The sequence below is a fragment of the Nerophis lumbriciformis genome, linkage group LG32, assembly GCF_033978685.3.
Source record: "Nerophis lumbriciformis linkage group LG32, RoL_Nlum_v2.1, whole genome shotgun sequence".
Taxonomy (NCBI): domain Eukaryota; kingdom Metazoa; phylum Chordata; class Actinopteri; order Syngnathiformes; family Syngnathidae; genus Nerophis; species Nerophis lumbriciformis.
Window position 1 is genome coordinate 12,008,738 of NC_084579.2, and position 17,732 is coordinate 12,026,469.

At 39.1% G+C, this 17,732-nt stretch overlaps 4 non-coding genes across 4 annotated transcripts; all 4 read left to right on the forward strand.

Moving 5' to 3' along the window:
* Window positions 1-14,751: 14,751 nt before the first annotated feature.
* trnac-gca (transfer RNA cysteine (anticodon GCA)) lies at window positions 14,752-14,823 on the forward strand. Its single transcript has one exon. It is a non-coding gene; the product is annotated as a tRNA-Cys (tRNA).
* Window positions 14,824-15,559: 736 nt separating this feature from the next.
* On the forward strand, window positions 15,560-15,631 carry trnac-gca (transfer RNA cysteine (anticodon GCA)). The gene has a single exon. It is a non-coding gene; the product is annotated as a tRNA-Cys (tRNA).
* Window positions 15,632-16,331: 700 nt separating this feature from the next.
* On the forward strand, window positions 16,332-16,403 carry trnac-gca (transfer RNA cysteine (anticodon GCA)). Its single transcript has one exon. It is a non-coding gene; the product is annotated as a tRNA-Cys (tRNA).
* A 745-nt stretch (window positions 16,404-17,148) lies between these two features.
* On the forward strand, window positions 17,149-17,220 carry trnac-gca (transfer RNA cysteine (anticodon GCA)). The gene has a single exon. It is a non-coding gene; the product is annotated as a tRNA-Cys (tRNA).
* The last annotated feature ends 512 nt before the right edge of the window (window positions 17,221-17,732 follow it).

Sequence of the window (17,732 nt, forward strand, 5' to 3'; positions counted from 1 at the left end):
TAAAAATATAATTAATTTTGATGTTTTTAGCAAAAAATAGTAAAAAAATTTTTTTTATTTTTTTAAATGAATAAATATATTTATTTTTAGGTAAGACAATTTATCTCTGGTCTGGATGATTTAGTTCTTGTCACCCCTGTTGTCATAAAGAAAAGGCTGTCAGGCATACTTGCCAACCTTGAGACCGCCGATTTCGGGAGGTGGGGGGTGGGGGCGTGGTCGGGGGTGGGGTGGGTGGTGTTTGGGGGCGTGGTTAAGAGGGGAGGAGTATATTGACAGCTAGAATTCACCAAGTCAAGTATTTCATACATACATATATATATATATATATATATATATATATATATATATATATATATATATATATATATATATATACATATACAGTATATATATATATATATATATATATATATATATATATATATATATATATATATATATACAGTGTATATATATATATATATATATATATATATATATATATATATATATATATATATGTGTAAATGTATATATATATAGATATCTACATCCTGAAAATATGCAAACAAACTGTGTTTAGATCATTGATACCGCAAACGTGCATAAATAAATATTAAGGAATATAACATTACTTGGCTTCTGAGAGTTTCAAAATGTAATGAATAAAATGCTAAAGTTGTTGATAAACAAGCAATTATTTTAATAATTAAATATGGTCATTTTAAATGAATTATTATGATAATTTAAAATAAATTATTTCAAATATGTTTATTTTAATGTATAATTATGTGGCTGGATGTAATAAGGAGTCACGAAAAAATACAAATAAAAATACAATTATTTTTGATGTTTTTTATTTAGATTTTTTTTTTTTTTTTAATTAATAAATATATGTATTTTTAGGTTAAATAAACATAATATTACAATTTATCTCTAGTCTGGATGATTTAGTTCTTGTCACCCTGTTGTCCTCCCGTCATGAAAAAAGGCTGTCCTCACTCAGGTCCGCATGGAACTGGAGGGAGCGTGGCTTCCAGCTCCGGCTGAAAATCGGGAGATTTTCGGGAGAATATTTGTCCCGGGAGGTTTTTGGGAGAGGCGCTGAATTTCGGGAGTCTCCCGGAAAATTCGGGAGGGTTGGCAAGTATGCTGTCAGGTCCGCATGGAGCTGGAGGGGGCGTGGCCTCCAGCTCCGGCTGAAAATCGGGAGATTTTCGGGAGAATATTTGTCTCGGGAGGTTCTCGGGAGAGGCGCTGAATTTCAGGAGTCTCCCGGAAAATTCGGGAGGGTTGGCAAGTATGCGATATATACAGTCGTGGAATTAACACATTATTATGCCTAATTTGGACAACCAGGTATGGTGAAGATAAGGTACTTTTTTTTAAATTAATAAAATAAAATAAGATAAATAAATTAAAAACATTTTCTTGAATAAAAAAGAAAGTAAAACAATATAAAAACAGTTACATACAAACTAGTAATTAATGAAAATGAGTCAAATTAACTGTTAAAGGTTAGTACTATTAGTGGACCAGCATCACGCACAATCATGTGTGCTTACGGACTGTATCCCTGCAGACTGTATTGATATATATTGATATATAATGTAGGAACCAGAAATATTAATAACAGAAAGAAACAACCCTTTTGTGTGAATGAGTGTGAATGAGTGTAAATGGAGGAGGGAGTTTTTTTGGGTTGGTGCACTAATTGTAAGTGTATCTTGTGTTTTTTATGTTGATTTAATAAAAAAAAAAAAAAAAAAAAAAAACAAACAAAAAAAAACCTGATACCGATAATTTCCGATATTTTATTTTAACGCATTTATTGACATCTCTAATTTTTATATATTTTTTTCCAAATAGTTCAAGAAAGACCACAACAAATGAGCAATATTTTGCACTGTTATACAATTTAATACATCAGAAACTGATGACATAGTGCTGTATTTTACTTCTTTATCTCTTTTTTTCAACAAAAAATGCTTTGCTCTTATTGGGGGGTACTTGAATTAAAAAAAATGTTCACAGGGGGTACATCACTGAAAAAAGGTTGAGAACCACTGGTCTAAGCCTTTCGCCCTTATTGCCTTTTAATCACAGTTTTTCCCTGCAAGTACTTCATTTTCTTGGTGGCAGATTGATTGCTACTGGACTATATTACTATTGATACTCCCTTGACGGTACCTGAGTCTACAGTACAGGCCAAAAGTTTGGACACACCTTCTCCTTATTCAATGTGTTTTCTTTATTTCCAAGACTATTTACATTGTAGATCAGGGGTCACCAACGCGGTGCCCGCGGGCACCAGGTCGCCTGTAAGGACCAGATGAGTCGCCCGCTGGCCTGTTCTAAAAATAGCTCAAATAGCAGCACTTACCAGTGAGCTGTCTCTATTTTTTAAATTGTATTTATTTACTAGCAAGCTGGTCTCGCTTTGCTCGACATTTTTAATTCTAAGAGAGACAAAACTCAAATAGAATTTGAAAATCCAAGAAAATATTTTAAAGACTTGGTCTTCACTTGTTTAAATAAATTCATTATTTTTTTTACTTTGCTTCTTATAACTTTCAGAAAGACAATTTTAGAGAGAAAAAATACAACCTTAAAAATTATTTTAGGATTTTTAAACACATATACCTTTTTACCTTTTAAATTCCTTCCCCTTCTTTCCTGACGATTTAAATCAATGTTCAAGTAAATTTATTTTTTTTATTGTAAAGAATAATAAATACATTTTAATTTAATTCTTCATTTTAGCTTGTTTTTTTGACGAAGAATATTTGTGAAATATGTCTTCAAAGTTATTATGATTAAAATTCAAAAAAATTGTTCTGGCAAATCTAGAAAATCTGTAGAATCAAATTTAAATCTTATTTCAAAGTCTTTTGAATTTCTTTTAAAATTTTTGTTCTGGAAAATCTAGAAGATATAATGATTTGTCTTGAAATATAGCGTGGTCTAATTTGTTATATATTCTAACAAAGTGCAGATTGGATTTTAACCTATTTAAAACATGTCATCAAAATTCTAATCAGGAAAAATTACTAATGATGTTCCATAAATTCTTTTTTTAATTTTTTCAAAAAGATTCGAATTAGCTAGTTTTTCTCTTCTTTTTTTTCTCAGTTGAATTTTGAATTTTAAAGAGTCGAAATTGAAGATAAACTATGTTTCAAAATTAAATTTAAATTTTTTTCGTGTTTTCTCCTCTTTTAAACCGTTCAATTAGGTGTTTTTTTCATCATTTATTCTCTACAAAATTTGAAAAATGTGCACTTAGAGAAAATATAAAAATAAAGTGTTGCATATTGATATTTATCTGTTTCTATATATATTTATTGTGAGAAATCATTAAGATGATCAGTGTTTCCACAAATATAAATATCATTAATTATTAATAATAACATAGAGTTAAAGGTAAATTGAGCAAATTGGCTATTTCTGGCAATTTATTTAAGTGTGTGTCAAACTGGTAGCCCTTTGCATTAATCAGTACCCAAGAAGTAGCTCTTGGTTTCAAAAAGGTTGGTGACCCCTGTTGTAGATTGTCACTGAAGGCATCAAAACTATGAATGAACACATGTGGAGTTATGTACTTAACAAAAAAAGGTGAAATAGCTGAAAACATGTTTCATATTCTAGTTTCTTCAAAATAGCCACCCTTTGCTCTGATTACTGCTCTTGGCATTCTCTCGATGAGCTTCAAGAGGTAGTCTGTACAATTATTTTATTATTACATATGCCACATATTTGTATTTAAACAACATCTTAATGGAGAATCAATGTTTTGCATCGTTACAACTGTGCTCCATATCTATTATGCTTGGGGCAGTGCCCCTGTAGATTGAGAAGATGTGGTGAAAAAGGCAATTATCTGTTGTTTAATGTGGAACAATCCACTCATTTTGTGTTAAGTTTCTGCCAACTTGCCAGGTAAACGGTGTAGTTATGTCAACTGGCCTAAAAACATCAGGGCTTTAAAAAATAACCAGTTAACTCAATTGGTTGATGACAAAAAGTATCACATTAATTATGTGTATGTGCAGATTAATCACGCAATTCATTTTGACTGAACATGCTCCTTTAACATAACCGTGGATGGTTTCCTCCAGAAGGTCGTTTCTTTGTCCATGTGATGTCAGATGAAACAAAAATTGAGCTGTTTGGCCACAATACCCAGCAATATGTTTGGAGGAGAAAAGATGAGGCCTTTAATCCCAGGAACACTATGCCTACCGTCGAGCATGGTGGTGGTAGTATTATGCTCTGGGCCTGTTTTGCAGCCAATGGAACTGGTGCTTTACAGAGAGTAAATGGGGCAATGAAAAAGGAGGATTACCTCCAAATTCTTCAGGACAACCTAAAATCATCAGCCCGGAGGTTGGGTCTTGGGCGCAGTTGGGTGTTCCAACAGGACAATGACCCCAAACACACGTCAAAAGTGGTAAAGGATTGGCTAAATCAGGCTAGAATGAAGGTTTTAGAATGGCCTTCCCAAAGTCCTGACTGTGGACAATGCTGAAGAAACAAGTCCATGTCAGAAAACCAACACATTTAGCTGAACTGCACCAATTTTGTCAAGAGGAGTGGTCCAAAATTCAACCAGAAGCTTGTGGATGGCCACCAAAAGCGCCTTATTGCAGTGAAACTTGCCAAGGGACATGTAAGCAAATATTAACATTGCTGTATGTATACTTTTGACCCAGCACATTTGCTCACATTTTCAGTAGACCCATAATAAATTCATAAAAGAACCAAACTTCATGAATGTTTTTTGTGACCAACAAGTATGTGCTCCAATCACTCTATCACAAAAAAATAAGAATTGTAGAAATTATTGGAAACTCAAGACAGCCATGACATTATGTTCTTTACAAGTGTATGTAAATATTGGACCACAACTATATATATATATATATATATATATATATATATATATATATATATATATATATTAGGGGTGTAACGGTACGTGTATTTGTATTGAACCGTTTCGATACGGGGGTTCCGGTTCGGTTCGGAGGTGTGCCGAACGAGTTTCCACACGGACATATTAAGTCGCGTAACGCACGTTGTGTAAACAATGCACACCGAGGCACAACACATGGCATGCTAGCAGCTAACGGGCTACGATAGACTGACCATACGTCGTCTTTTCACCGGAAATGTCCTCTTTTGTGGAAGCTGTCAGGGCGGAGTTTCTTAAATGCCTCAAATGTCCGGCATTTTGAGTTAGGGTTGTGTGTATTTTCAATGTACGTTCAGGGCTAAGAAGGGGTTAAAAACACAACAAATTGTGCGCACAGCAGCATTGGTGAGGGAGGGGCAGAGACAGAGAGAGAGACAGAGTAATAATAAACGCGCATGCGTCGCCAGGCTCTGCTTTTTATCCATAGATTTATCAGATTTCATTTTTTATTATCTATCGGTTCGCAGCCGAGTGTGAAGCGACTGGGATGGGAATCAGCACCTCCAAGTCTGAGTCCATGGTTCTCGCCCGGAAAAGGGTGGAGTACCATCTCCGGGTTGGGGAGGAGATCTTACCCAAAGTGGAGGAGTTCAAGTACCTCTGAGTCTTGTTCACGAGTGAGGGAAGAGTGGATCGTGAGATCGACAGGCGGATCGGTGCGGCGTCTTCAGTAATGCGGACTCTGTATCGATCCGTTGTGGTGAAGAAGGAGCTGAGCCGGAAGGCAAAGCTCTCAATTAACCGGTCGATCTACGTTCCCATCCTCACCTATGGTCATGAGCTTTGGGTCATGACCGAAAGGACAAGATCACGGGTACAAGCGGCCGAAATGAGTTTCCTCCGCCGGGTGGCGGGGCTCTCCCTTAGAGATAGGGTGAGAAGCTCTGCCATCCGGGAGGAGCTCAAAGTAAAACCGCTGCTCCTCCACATCGAGAGGAGCCAGATGAGGTCGTTCGGGCATCTGGTCAGGATGCCACCCGAGCGCCTCCCTAGGGAGGTGTTTAGGGCACGTCCGACCGGTAGGAGGCCACGGGGAAGACCCAGGACACGTTGGGAAGACTATCTCTCCCGGCTGGCCTGGGAACGCCTTGGGATCCCCCGGGAGGAGCTGGACCAAGTGGCTGGGGAGAGGGAAGTCTGGGCTTCCCTGCTTAGGCTGCTGCCTCGGATAAGCGGAAGAAGATGGATGGGTGGATATAGCAGGGGTGTCAAAAGTGTGCCCTGGAGGCCATTTGCGGCCCACAGCTAATGTTTTAAAGGCCCACGGCACATTCTAAAAATACAATTAAAATAAACAAAAACATAACAAAAGTGAAATAAAAAAGCTTAAAGGCTAAATGTAATTTAGAAAAAGTTGCAATGTTGACTAATAAAACAAAGCTGTTTTTTTTTTTCTTTCAAACTGTCATTGCTCAAAACATAATATTGAATCAAAATCAATGTTATTATGAATTATTGACCTATCCAAGGTTCCCAATACTTCACATCAAATATTCCACTAAGAAAAATATTTTTGGTAGAAGATTTTGCAAATTTGGTAAATAAATAACCCAAACATTTATATTTTGTTGTTTTCTTACTGTAACGAAAATGAACCGAACCGTGACTTCTAAACCGAGGTACGTACCGAACCGAAATTTTTGTGTACCGTTACACCCCTACGATATATACATATGGAAGTCACCCTAAGCTACCAACTATTAGGCTACTGAATATTTTGATCATTTTAATGCATACCTGTCTTTTTTATCTTTATGAATTCTGCCTAGCAACAAGTGACGATGCAAATTTGTGACTCGGAAAAAAAACAAGAACAGATGAGTTGTCTTCGTCTTGTCCAACATGTCAATTTTAGAGCTGCTCCTCTTGCGTAAGTGTCTGAAGACGCGATAAGTGGCCTTCGTATTTTGTCTGCATGGCTGCTCTGTCCCTGCACCCAAGGTCCTAAGAGGGGGCAGTGCCCAAGGTGCCCATCGCCATCTGCTGCTGTCACAAGTGTGGCGAAATGACATTTACACATCGCCATGGCAGCCCAGGCTGTGACTCTAAATTCCACAAGTTGATTATGCACACTGACTCTTATTACCATTCTACCATGAATTGATTAACGTGGACCCCGACTTAAACAAGTTGAAAAACTTATTGGGGTGTTACCATTTAGTGATCAATTGTACGGAATATGTACTGTACTGTGCAATCTACTATTACAAGTTTCAATCAATCAATCAAATTCCAAACACAAGGGGGCCTTGAATTGTTTTTATTTGCTGTTTGTTAGTTTGGATTGCACAAACAAACACTTTGCCATGAAAGATGCAGCATTTTGTTGCAAATCTGAACAAAATTGTAAGATAATTGAGTGTATTTTCTGTTTGAAGTCCCAATAGAATAATTGCATGTTGCCAAGTCCAATCAGAGTCCTGTTTAGTCCTACGGTACGTCATTCCTAAATTTGGCATTCTCGTTTTTGGCAGAGGAATATCTCAATGTGAAAATCCCCACTTCTAGAATTAAAAATGGAACAGTCCTGTTTTTATTTTGTGTGTACTAGGGTTATACGGTATACCGGTACTAGTACAGTACCGCGATACTAATGAATCATATTCGGTACTATACCCATACTTGCCAACCCGCCCGATTTTCCCGGGAGACTCCCGAATTTCAGTGCCCCTCCGGAAAATCTCCCGGGGCAACCATTCTCCCGAATACCTCACGATTTCCACCCGGACAACAATATTAGGGGCGTGCCTTAACGCCCTCTACAACCTGTCGTCATGTCCGCTTTTCCTCCATACAAACAGCGTGCCGGCCCATTCACATAATATATGCAGCTTTTTCACACACACAAGTGAATGCAAGGCATACTTGGTCAACACCCATACAGGTCACACTGAGGGTGGCCGTACAAACAACTTCAACACTGTTACAAATATGCGCCACACTGTGAACCCACACCAAACAAGAATGACAAACACATTTCGGGAGAACATCCGCACCGTAACACAACATAAACACAACAGAACAAATACCCAGAACCCCTTGCGGCACTAACTCTTCCAGGACGCTACAATATACATCCCCCCCTACCCTCTACCTCCCACCCACCTCAACCTCCTCAAGCTCTCTCAGGGAGAGCATGTCCCAAATTCCAAGCTGCTGTTTTGAGGCATGTTAAAAAAAAAATGCAATTTGTGACTTCAATAATAAATATGGCAGTGCCATGTTGGCATTTTTTTTCCATAACTTCAGTTGATTTATTTTGGAAAACCTTGTTACATTGTTTAATGCATCCAGCGGGGCATCACAACAAAATTAGGCATAATAATGTGTTAATTCCACGACTGTATATATCGGTATCAGTTGATATCGGAATCGGTAATTAAGAGTTGGACAATATCGGAATATCGGATACCGGCAAAAAAGCCATTATCAGACATCTCTAGTCCTAATCATACTTGCCAACCCTCCCGGATTTTCCGGGAGACTCCCGAAATTCAGCGCCTCTCCCGAAAACCTCCCGGGACAAAGTTTCTCCCGAAGATCTCCCGAAATTCAGGCGGAGCTGGAAGCCATGCCCTCTCCAGCTCCATGCGGACCTGAGTGACGTGTCAACAGCCTGTATTCACGTCCGCTTTCCCACAATATAAACAGCGTGCCTGCCCAATCACGTTATAACTGTAGAATGATCGAGGGCGAGTTCTTGGTTTCTTATGTGGGTTTATTGTTAGGCAGTTTCATTAACGTCCTCCCAGCGCAGTAACAACACACAACAACAGCAGTCATGTTTTATTCTACCGTAAAGCAGTTCGTCTGCCGTAAACAGCAATGTTGTTGTAATATATTGAGTTGGAAGCAACAACCAGGCGAGGTGATGAAGTATGTCTCTTTACTGTAGACTTCAGAACAGACTCACACACTTGGCGTCAGGTGCGCAACACCACGTACATCGTTGGCCAACCAAAAAGTAACCCCAGTACGCTATAGCCAACATTCACCAGGAGATGGCAACAGAAAAACATAGATCACTCTATTACATTCCTCCCCTTTTAGAAATGTAGAAGTTACTCAAAATAAATAAACAACCCAACCAAAAAATGCAGCAGCTCAATTAAAAAACTGTACTTAAGCCACATTCTTTTTTTTTTTTTTAGTACTAAATTCTTAACCCTCATTTGTAAACAATAACATGCTTATTATACAAACAGTATTTGTACACCTTTAACACAGATTTTTATACTGTCTTCAGAGATTCAGTTTTTTTGGTGGTACTCAAAACCTTTCTGGGTACCTGCGAAAGGGTGTTCAGCATGGTTAGAAAAATAGTGACAGAGAATAGAACAAGGATGGACAATTCAACCCTTAACTCAACAATGAGTAGATGTGTGTTATGTGTGTGTATATGTGTAAATAAATGAACACTGAAATCCAAGTATTTCTTTTATTTATATATATATATATATATGTATATATATATATATATATACCGGTATATATATATATATATATATATATATATATATATATATATATATACACATATATATATATATATATATATATATATATATATATATATATATATATATATATATATATATATATATGTATATATATATATATATATATATAATAAAATAAATATATATATAGCTAGAATTCACTGAAAGTCAAGTATTTCTTATATATATATATATATATATATATATATATATATATATATATATATATATATGAAATACTTGACTTGGTGAATTCGAGCTGTAAATATACTCCTCCCCTCTTAGCCACGCCCCCAACCACGCCCCCGCCCCACCCCGGCCACGCCCCCCACCCCCCACCTCCCGAAATCGGAGGTCTCAAGGTTGGCAAGTATGGTCCTAATACATGATGATATTAATATATGTTTTGTTCATTGGCACTTTTCTAAAGACTAAGTCACAAAACAAGTAAAACAAAAACAATCACATTAAAAAACAAAATTGACACCCGTGTCTTACGGGTTCATTTTTCTACGCCAACGAACAGCGGGGATGCTTGTAACCCAAATTTTTGCTTGCAACTCAAAGCATCACAATTAGCCGAAACACTCTTAAGATATACTGTAGTTTTTTTTGCTTTCCTTCCATCCCCCAAGACTCCTGTTTCTCAGTTGGGTGACAATCACTTAATAGGATTTGCAGCTCCAAAGCTGATATTTCCTCACATGAAGCCGTATCAAACATTACGAAAAGCTGTTATCACTTTAATTCGCCTCTTGGACGTACACAGCGTCTGGCATCCAAATATTTCAGATCAAGCCTGGCGGGGGAAACGTCTGGCCTATGTCCTTGTTTTAAAGAGGTCCCTAAATGCTAAAGAAATGAATCAATAGGCTGTGGTTTGTTGTTGTTTTTTGTAACAAACGCCATGGTCTCTTCATTTAAACAGTCCCTTCTCAATCTCGCCGGCTTAAGAGGCGGCAGCATCTGCTTCCCACACACGCACACACGCACACACTCAGCTCGGGAAGCAAAAATAATTTTTCTCTAACCTGAGACTTGCTGACATCTGTTTCCCTAATGACTCGCATTCATGCACTTAGCCACTGGTGAGTGTTTGCGCATTAACGTGTTCTCGCTGACATACGACTTGCACCATCTTTTTTTTTTTTTTTTTTTTAGTGAAAGGTCACACACTCAGCCGCTCAGTGCGCAGCTTAGCCTGGCCTACATTGCCTCCTGATGAATCAATTTGTTATTTATAGGGGGGGGGGGAATCAAGGATTTGTAAGAAGCAAAACAAGCGTTATTTCCAAGGCCTGCGTGGTGAATCATCTTGTCATTAAATGCCACGACCACATGATGCAAGGAAGCCATTCAGGGAGCTTGTTGACATGGCGATCACCTCAGCATGGCTTGAAAAAAATAAAAAAATAAATAAAAATAAAAAGCCCACAATCGGTGTTTTAATGCATCTTCTTTTATGTTTTTGTGCAAAGCCCGCAGTCCTCGAAACAGATTTGGCTCCAGGCCAGTGCAGCCGGGCTCCGCGGGGGGAATATGAATGGCATTAGCCGCGGGCTGTTGCCATGGCGCTGACTTATTTACTGTACATCAGCCTCAGCCCACTGACTTCAAACACTACGTTTTGGCTGCCATATTAGTGTCAGCGTTATCATCCAAAGGACACATTTCCGCTGGGTGGTTTCAAAGTGGAGGGGGGGGGGAAAACCCCACACTCGCACTCTGGCCACTTGTAAAAAAAAAAAGTACTGCCAGCCGTAAATTCCTACATTCAATGTGCTGTTAAATATTTTTATTCAAGACCCCAAAATAAATGCCCTAATTCAGTGTTTTCCAACCTTTTTTGAGCCAAGGCACATTTTTTCCATTGAAAAAATGCGGAGGCACACCACCAGCAGAAATCATTAAAAAACAAAACTCAGTTGACGGTAAAAAGTCGTTGTCGCAATTGTTGGATATGACTTTAAACCATAACCAAGCATGCATCACTATAGCTCCTGTCTCAAAGTAGGTGTACTGTCATGACCTGTCACATCACACTGTGACTTATTTTGAGTTTGTTGCTGTTTTCCTGTGTGTAGTGTTTTAGTTTTTGTCTTGTGCTCCTATTTTGGTATTTTTTTCTCTTTTTTTGGTATTTTCCTGTAGCAGTTTCATGTCTTCCTTTGAGCGATATTTCCCACATCCACTTTCTTTTAGCAATCAAGAATATTTCAGTTGTTTTTATCATTCTTTGTGGGGACATTGTTGATCGTCATGTCATGTTCGGACGTACATTGTCTTTGCTCCACAGTAAGTCTTTGCTGTCGTCCAGCATTCTGTTTTTGTTTACTTGGTAGCCAGTTCAGTTTTAGTTTTGTTCTGCATAGCCTTCCCTAAGCTTCAATGCCTTTTCTTAGGGGCACTCACCTTTTGTTTATTTTTGGTGTAAGCATTAGACACCTTTTTACCTGCACACTGCCTCCCGCTGTTTCCGACATCTACAAAGCAATTAGCTACCTGCTGCCACCTATTGATATGAAAGAGTATAACATAGTTACTCTGCCGAGCGGTAGACAGCACTGACACTCAACAACAACACATAATTTGCAGACTATAATTGCTGGTTTGCAAAAAATATTTTTAACCCAAATAGGTGAAATTAGATAATCCTCCACGGCACACCAGACTGTATCTCACGGCACACTAGTGTGCCGTGACACAGTGGTTGAAAAACACTGCCCTAATTAACCACAAAGAGAGTAAACACCCTCAAATAGCTGTTCTTTTTTAAAAGCATATGTGCTCTTATAGACTCATTAACTAAAATAATAGAAGCCTGGTAAATACCGTATTTTTCAGACTATAAGGCGCACTTTATATTAGAGATGTCCGATAATATCGGACTGCCGATATTATCGGCCGATAAATGCTTTAAAATGTCAAATCGGAAATTATGGGTATCAAAATTATCGGTATCGGTTTCAAAAAGTACAATTTCTGACTTTTTAAAACGCCGCTGTGTTCACGGACGTGGGAAGAAATACAGAGCGCCAATAACCCTTCAAGGCCGGCCCAATCACAAAATACCTTCGGCTTTTGGCACACACACAAGTGAATGCAAATCATACTTGGTCAACAGCCATACAGGTCACACTGAGGGTGGCCGTATAAACAACTTTAACACTGTTACAAATATGCGCCACACTGTGAACCCACACCAAACAAGAATGACAAACACATTTCGGGAGAACATCCGCACCGTAACGCAACATAAACACAACAGAACAAATACCCAGAATCCCTTGCAGCACTAACTCTTCCGGGACGCTACATCATACACCCCTTGCTACACTTTTTTCCATAACTTGAGTTGAAGTTGTTCTCTTATTTTGGAAAACCTTGTTACATTGTCAAATTGCATCCAGCGGGGCATCACAACAAAATTAGGCATAATAATGTGTTAATTCCACAACTGTATATATCGGTATCGGTTGATATCGGTATCGGTAATTAAGAGTTGGACAATATCGGAATATCGGATTTCGGCAAAAAAGCCATTATCGGACATCTCTACTTAAAATCCTTTCATTTTCTCAAAACACGACATTGCGCCTTATAACCCGGTGCGCCTAATGTACGGAATAATTTTGGTTGTGCTTACCGACCTCAAAGCTATTTTATTTGGGACATGGTGAAATGATAAGTGGCACCAGTAGATGGCAGCCATACATACGAGACACGTGTAGACTGCAATATGATGGCGTTATGACTCAAGTAAACAACACCAAAATGTTTTATGTTTCTTTGAAAATATAGAACATTACACACGGCGCTCAAAAATCTATCAAAATGTTTTAGTGCGACTTTGGTAATCTATGAAGCCGCACCGCTTGATGAATTGTGCTGTGCTTGTGTCAACATAGGAGTATTATTATGGTATGTGTATAAGGTAAGGCATATTATCTGGCGTTTTGTTTCGCAATATTATGCAAATGAAACTTTTCTTACCTTCTGGTACCTGCTGATCTGTATTTGAGATCTGCATAAGTCCTGAAAATTTGCGTGCGTCCGCTTTTGTAGTCTGTGATAATCTTCTTCTTTTTCTCTATCTTCTTGTTATGGGACATTCATTCTCCGCTGTTGCCATTTCTAATATAAAGTAGTGTAAAGTTCTAACTTATATCTGTCAGTAAACTCGCCATGGGAACGCTAAAACATACCAGTGTAGTGAGTTTACATTATTCACCCAAGGAACTTTTGTTATGAGAGAGTTCCGGTCGGACGGTTTTTCACGGGACACATTTCCGGCCTTGTTGTTGTTTCCGGATGAGGAGATGCTGCTCCGTTATTGATTGAAGTAAAGTCTGAATGTCATTAAAACAGTTAGCTCCATCTTTTGACACTTCTTCCACTCCCGTCCTTGCACGCTACACCGCTACAACAAAGATGACGGAGAAAAGACGCTGTCGAAGGTGAGCCACGTAAATAAGACCGCCCACAAAACGGCGCATCCTGAAGCGACTGTCGGAAAGCGGCTTGAAGATGATCTGTAAAACATCATCTGTATCATGAATCAATTGTGGACCCCGACTTAAACAAGTTGAAAAACTTATTTGGGTGTTACCATTTAGTGGTCAATTGTACGGAATATGTACTTCACTGTGCAACCTACTAATAAAAGTCTCAATCAATCAATCAATCAATCAATCAACATTTTGACCAAAGAACCACCATTACATGTTATGTCGACCACAAGGAAGTCTTTTAAATTTAGAAAAAAATAATAATAATATGACTCCTTTAATGCGCCCTATAATCCGGTGCGGATTTTGTATGAAAATAGACCTGACTAGACCTGCTGATCGGCAGTGGGCCTTTATAATCCGGTGCGCCCTATGGTCCGGAAAATACTGTAACTAACCTTTTCATGATGGCTCGATACTGTATTTGGCTTCTTTGAATCACCACTTGAACAAATAAAGGCCTCACCTCAAATAAACACCTATTTATTTTCTTATATTGTTATGAAATTGCATTTGTACCCTATTAAATGCCTTGATTAATGCAGCCTGTTACTTTCTGCAGCCTCGATATGAGTAAATAAGGTGGATGGATATAAGATGGATGCATGGACTGATACCGTAATTCCTCCAATAATGGCCCTTGCTTCGCTAAATGTCACAATTGAATAAATATAAGCTGTGCCTCAATTGTAGATTTTATACTATGACAAAAACGTTTTTGTGGCCTAAGAGATTTATTACCTCAAATTATAGACACCTCGTTTCTCTGCCGCAAAAAATGCATATAGGGGGTATAGCTCAGTGGTAGAGCATTTGACTGCAGATCAAGAGGTCTCCGGTTCAAATCCGGATACCCCCTAAATTTATTATGCATCTCATCCTGTTTACCGTGGCTTGTGTGCCGCTTAGGGCAGCTATAAGCCTGGCAAGTCAGCTCGCTACACCTAATGCCAGCAAAAGTGTCCGCGGCGCCTTAATTTAGGAAATTACTCTACTCTGACTGGTGGACATGGTCCTCCAGTAGGGCCAACCTGTGCATGAAGAACAGGAAGCCATACTCACATTCTTTCTTTAACCGAGTCAGGTTCTTGCTGCCTTCAAAGTGAAGTAACTTTGGACCGGGACGAACAGGTTAATGTGGAATTAATTTACTTTTGGCTCAAGGAAATCTATGGCAATCAATATATTATATATGAAATACTATTCTAACTATAGTTTATAATTGAAGTCTTGGATTTGCATCTTTTCACAATATTGATTATTTCCTCTTTGTAATCTCTGACTCTCTCATCCTAGTGTCATTGGAGCCGACGTGTACAACTATGTTCACGTAGCTAGTGGTGCGATTAGCCTGTCATACGTGTTTACTAGGCCTGTTGCGAGTCAGCTTCCTAAGATTAGCTTCAATGTCGGGTGCTCTGGCCCTGGGAATACACTTGAATTACTGTTCCGGGGGATGGAGTCCCCTATGACTAAGGTGTGGTGTCCGGTAGACCGGGGTGTAGGAATAGCTAAAGGGCTAAATCTATTATGCCTCTCAACCGGTTTACCGTGGCTTGTAGGCTAACATATCTATTTGATGAGAGAATGGTTCAGGGGGCATAGCTCAGTGGTAGAGCATTTGACTGCAGATCAAGAGGTCTCCGGTTCAAATCCGGATGCCCTCTGAATTTATTATGTGTCTCAACCGGTTTACCGCAGCTTAGTCAGCTCGCGACAGCTAATTCTAGCAAACGTGTCCCCGGTGCCTTAAGTTACGAAATTTCTCTGCTCTAACTGGCGGACACGGACAACCTGTGCACGAAGAACAGGAAGCCATACTCACATTCTTTCTTTCACAGAGTCATGTTCTTGCTGCCTTCAAAGCGTAGTAACTTTAGACCGGGACGAACAGGTTAATGTGGAATTAATTTACTTTTGGCTAAAGGAAAATTATGGCAATCAATATATTATATATGAAATACTATTCTAACTATAGTTTATAATTGAGGTCTTGGATTTGCATCTTTTCACAATATTGATTATTTCCTCTTTGTAATCTCTGACTCTCTCATCCTAGTATCATTGGAGCCGACGTATACAATTATGTTCACGTAGCTAGTGGTGCGATTAGCCTGTCGTACGTGTTTACTAGGCCTGTTGCGAGTCAACTCCCTAAGATTAGCTTCAATGTCGGGTGCTCTGGCCCCGGGAATACACTTGAATTACTAAACTGTATATTCCGGGGGATGGAGTCCCCTAGGACTAAGGTGTGGTGTCCGGTAGACTTCGGTGTAGGAATAGCTAAAGGGCTAAATCTATTATGCGTCTCCACCGGTTTACCGTGGCTTGTAGACTAACATATCTATTTGATGAGAGAATGTTTCAGGGGGCATAGCTCAGTGGTAGAGCATTTGACTGCAGATCAAGAGGTCTCCGGTTCAAATCCGGATGCCCCCTAAATTTATTATGCGTCCTAACCGGTTTACAATGGCTTGTGGTCCACATAGGGCTGCTACAAGCTGGGCGAGTCAGCTCGCCACAGCTAATTCTAGCAAACATGTCCCCGGCGCCTTAAGTTATGAAATTACTCTGCTCTATTTGGCGGACACTGTCCTCCAGTAGGACCAACCTGTGCATGAAGAACAGGAAGCCATACTCACATTATTAATTTCACAGAGTCAGGTTCCTGCTGCCTTCAAAGCGTAGTAACTTTAGACCGGGACGAACAGGTTAATGTGGAATTAATTTACTTTTGGCTAAAGGAAAATTATGGCAAACAATATATTATATATGAAATACTATTCTAACTATAGTTTGCAATTGAGGTCTTGGATTTGCATCTTTTCACAATATTGATTATTTCCTCTTTGTAATCTCTGACTGTCTCATCCTAGTGTCATTGGAGCCGATGTATACAACTATGTTCGCGTAGCTAGTGGTGCGATTAGCCTGTCGTACGTGTTTACTAGGCCTGTTGCGAGTCAGCTCCCTAAGATTAGCTTCAATGTGGGGTGCTCTGGCCCCAGGAATGAACTTGGTTTACGAAGCTGTATGTTCCGGGGGATGGAGTCCCCTATGACTAAGGTGTGGTGTCCGTTAGACTGGGGTGTAGGAATAGCTAAAGGGTTAAATCTATTAAGGATCGCAACCGGTTTACCGTGGCTTGTAGGCTAACATATCTATTTGATGAAAGAATGTTTCAGGGGGTATAGCTCAGTGGTAGAGCATTTGACTGCAGATCAGGAGGTCTCCGGTTCAAATCCGGATGCCCCCTAAATTTATTATGCGTCTCAACCGGTTTACCGCCGCTTTGTCAGCTCGTGACAGCTAAGTCTAGCAAACGTGTCCCCGGCGCCTTAAGTTACGAAATTTCTCTACTCTAACTGGCGGACACGGAGAACCTGTGCATGAAGAACAGGAAGCCATACTCACATTCTTTCTTTCACAGAGTCAGGTTCTTGCTGCCATCAAAGCGTAGTAACTTTTTACCGGGACTAACAGGTTAATGTGGAATTAATTTACTTTTGGCTCAAGGGAAATTATGGCAATCAATATATTATATATGAAATACTATTCTAACTATAGTTTATAATTGAGGTCTTGGATTTGCATCTTTTCACAATATTGATTATTTCCTCTTAGTAATCTCTGACTGTCTCATCCTAGTGTTATTGGAGCCGACGTTTACAACTATGTTCGCGTAGCTAAGGGTGCGATTAGCCTGTCATACGTGTTTACTAGGCCTGTTGCGAGTCAGCTCCCTAAGATTTGCTTCTATGTCAGGTG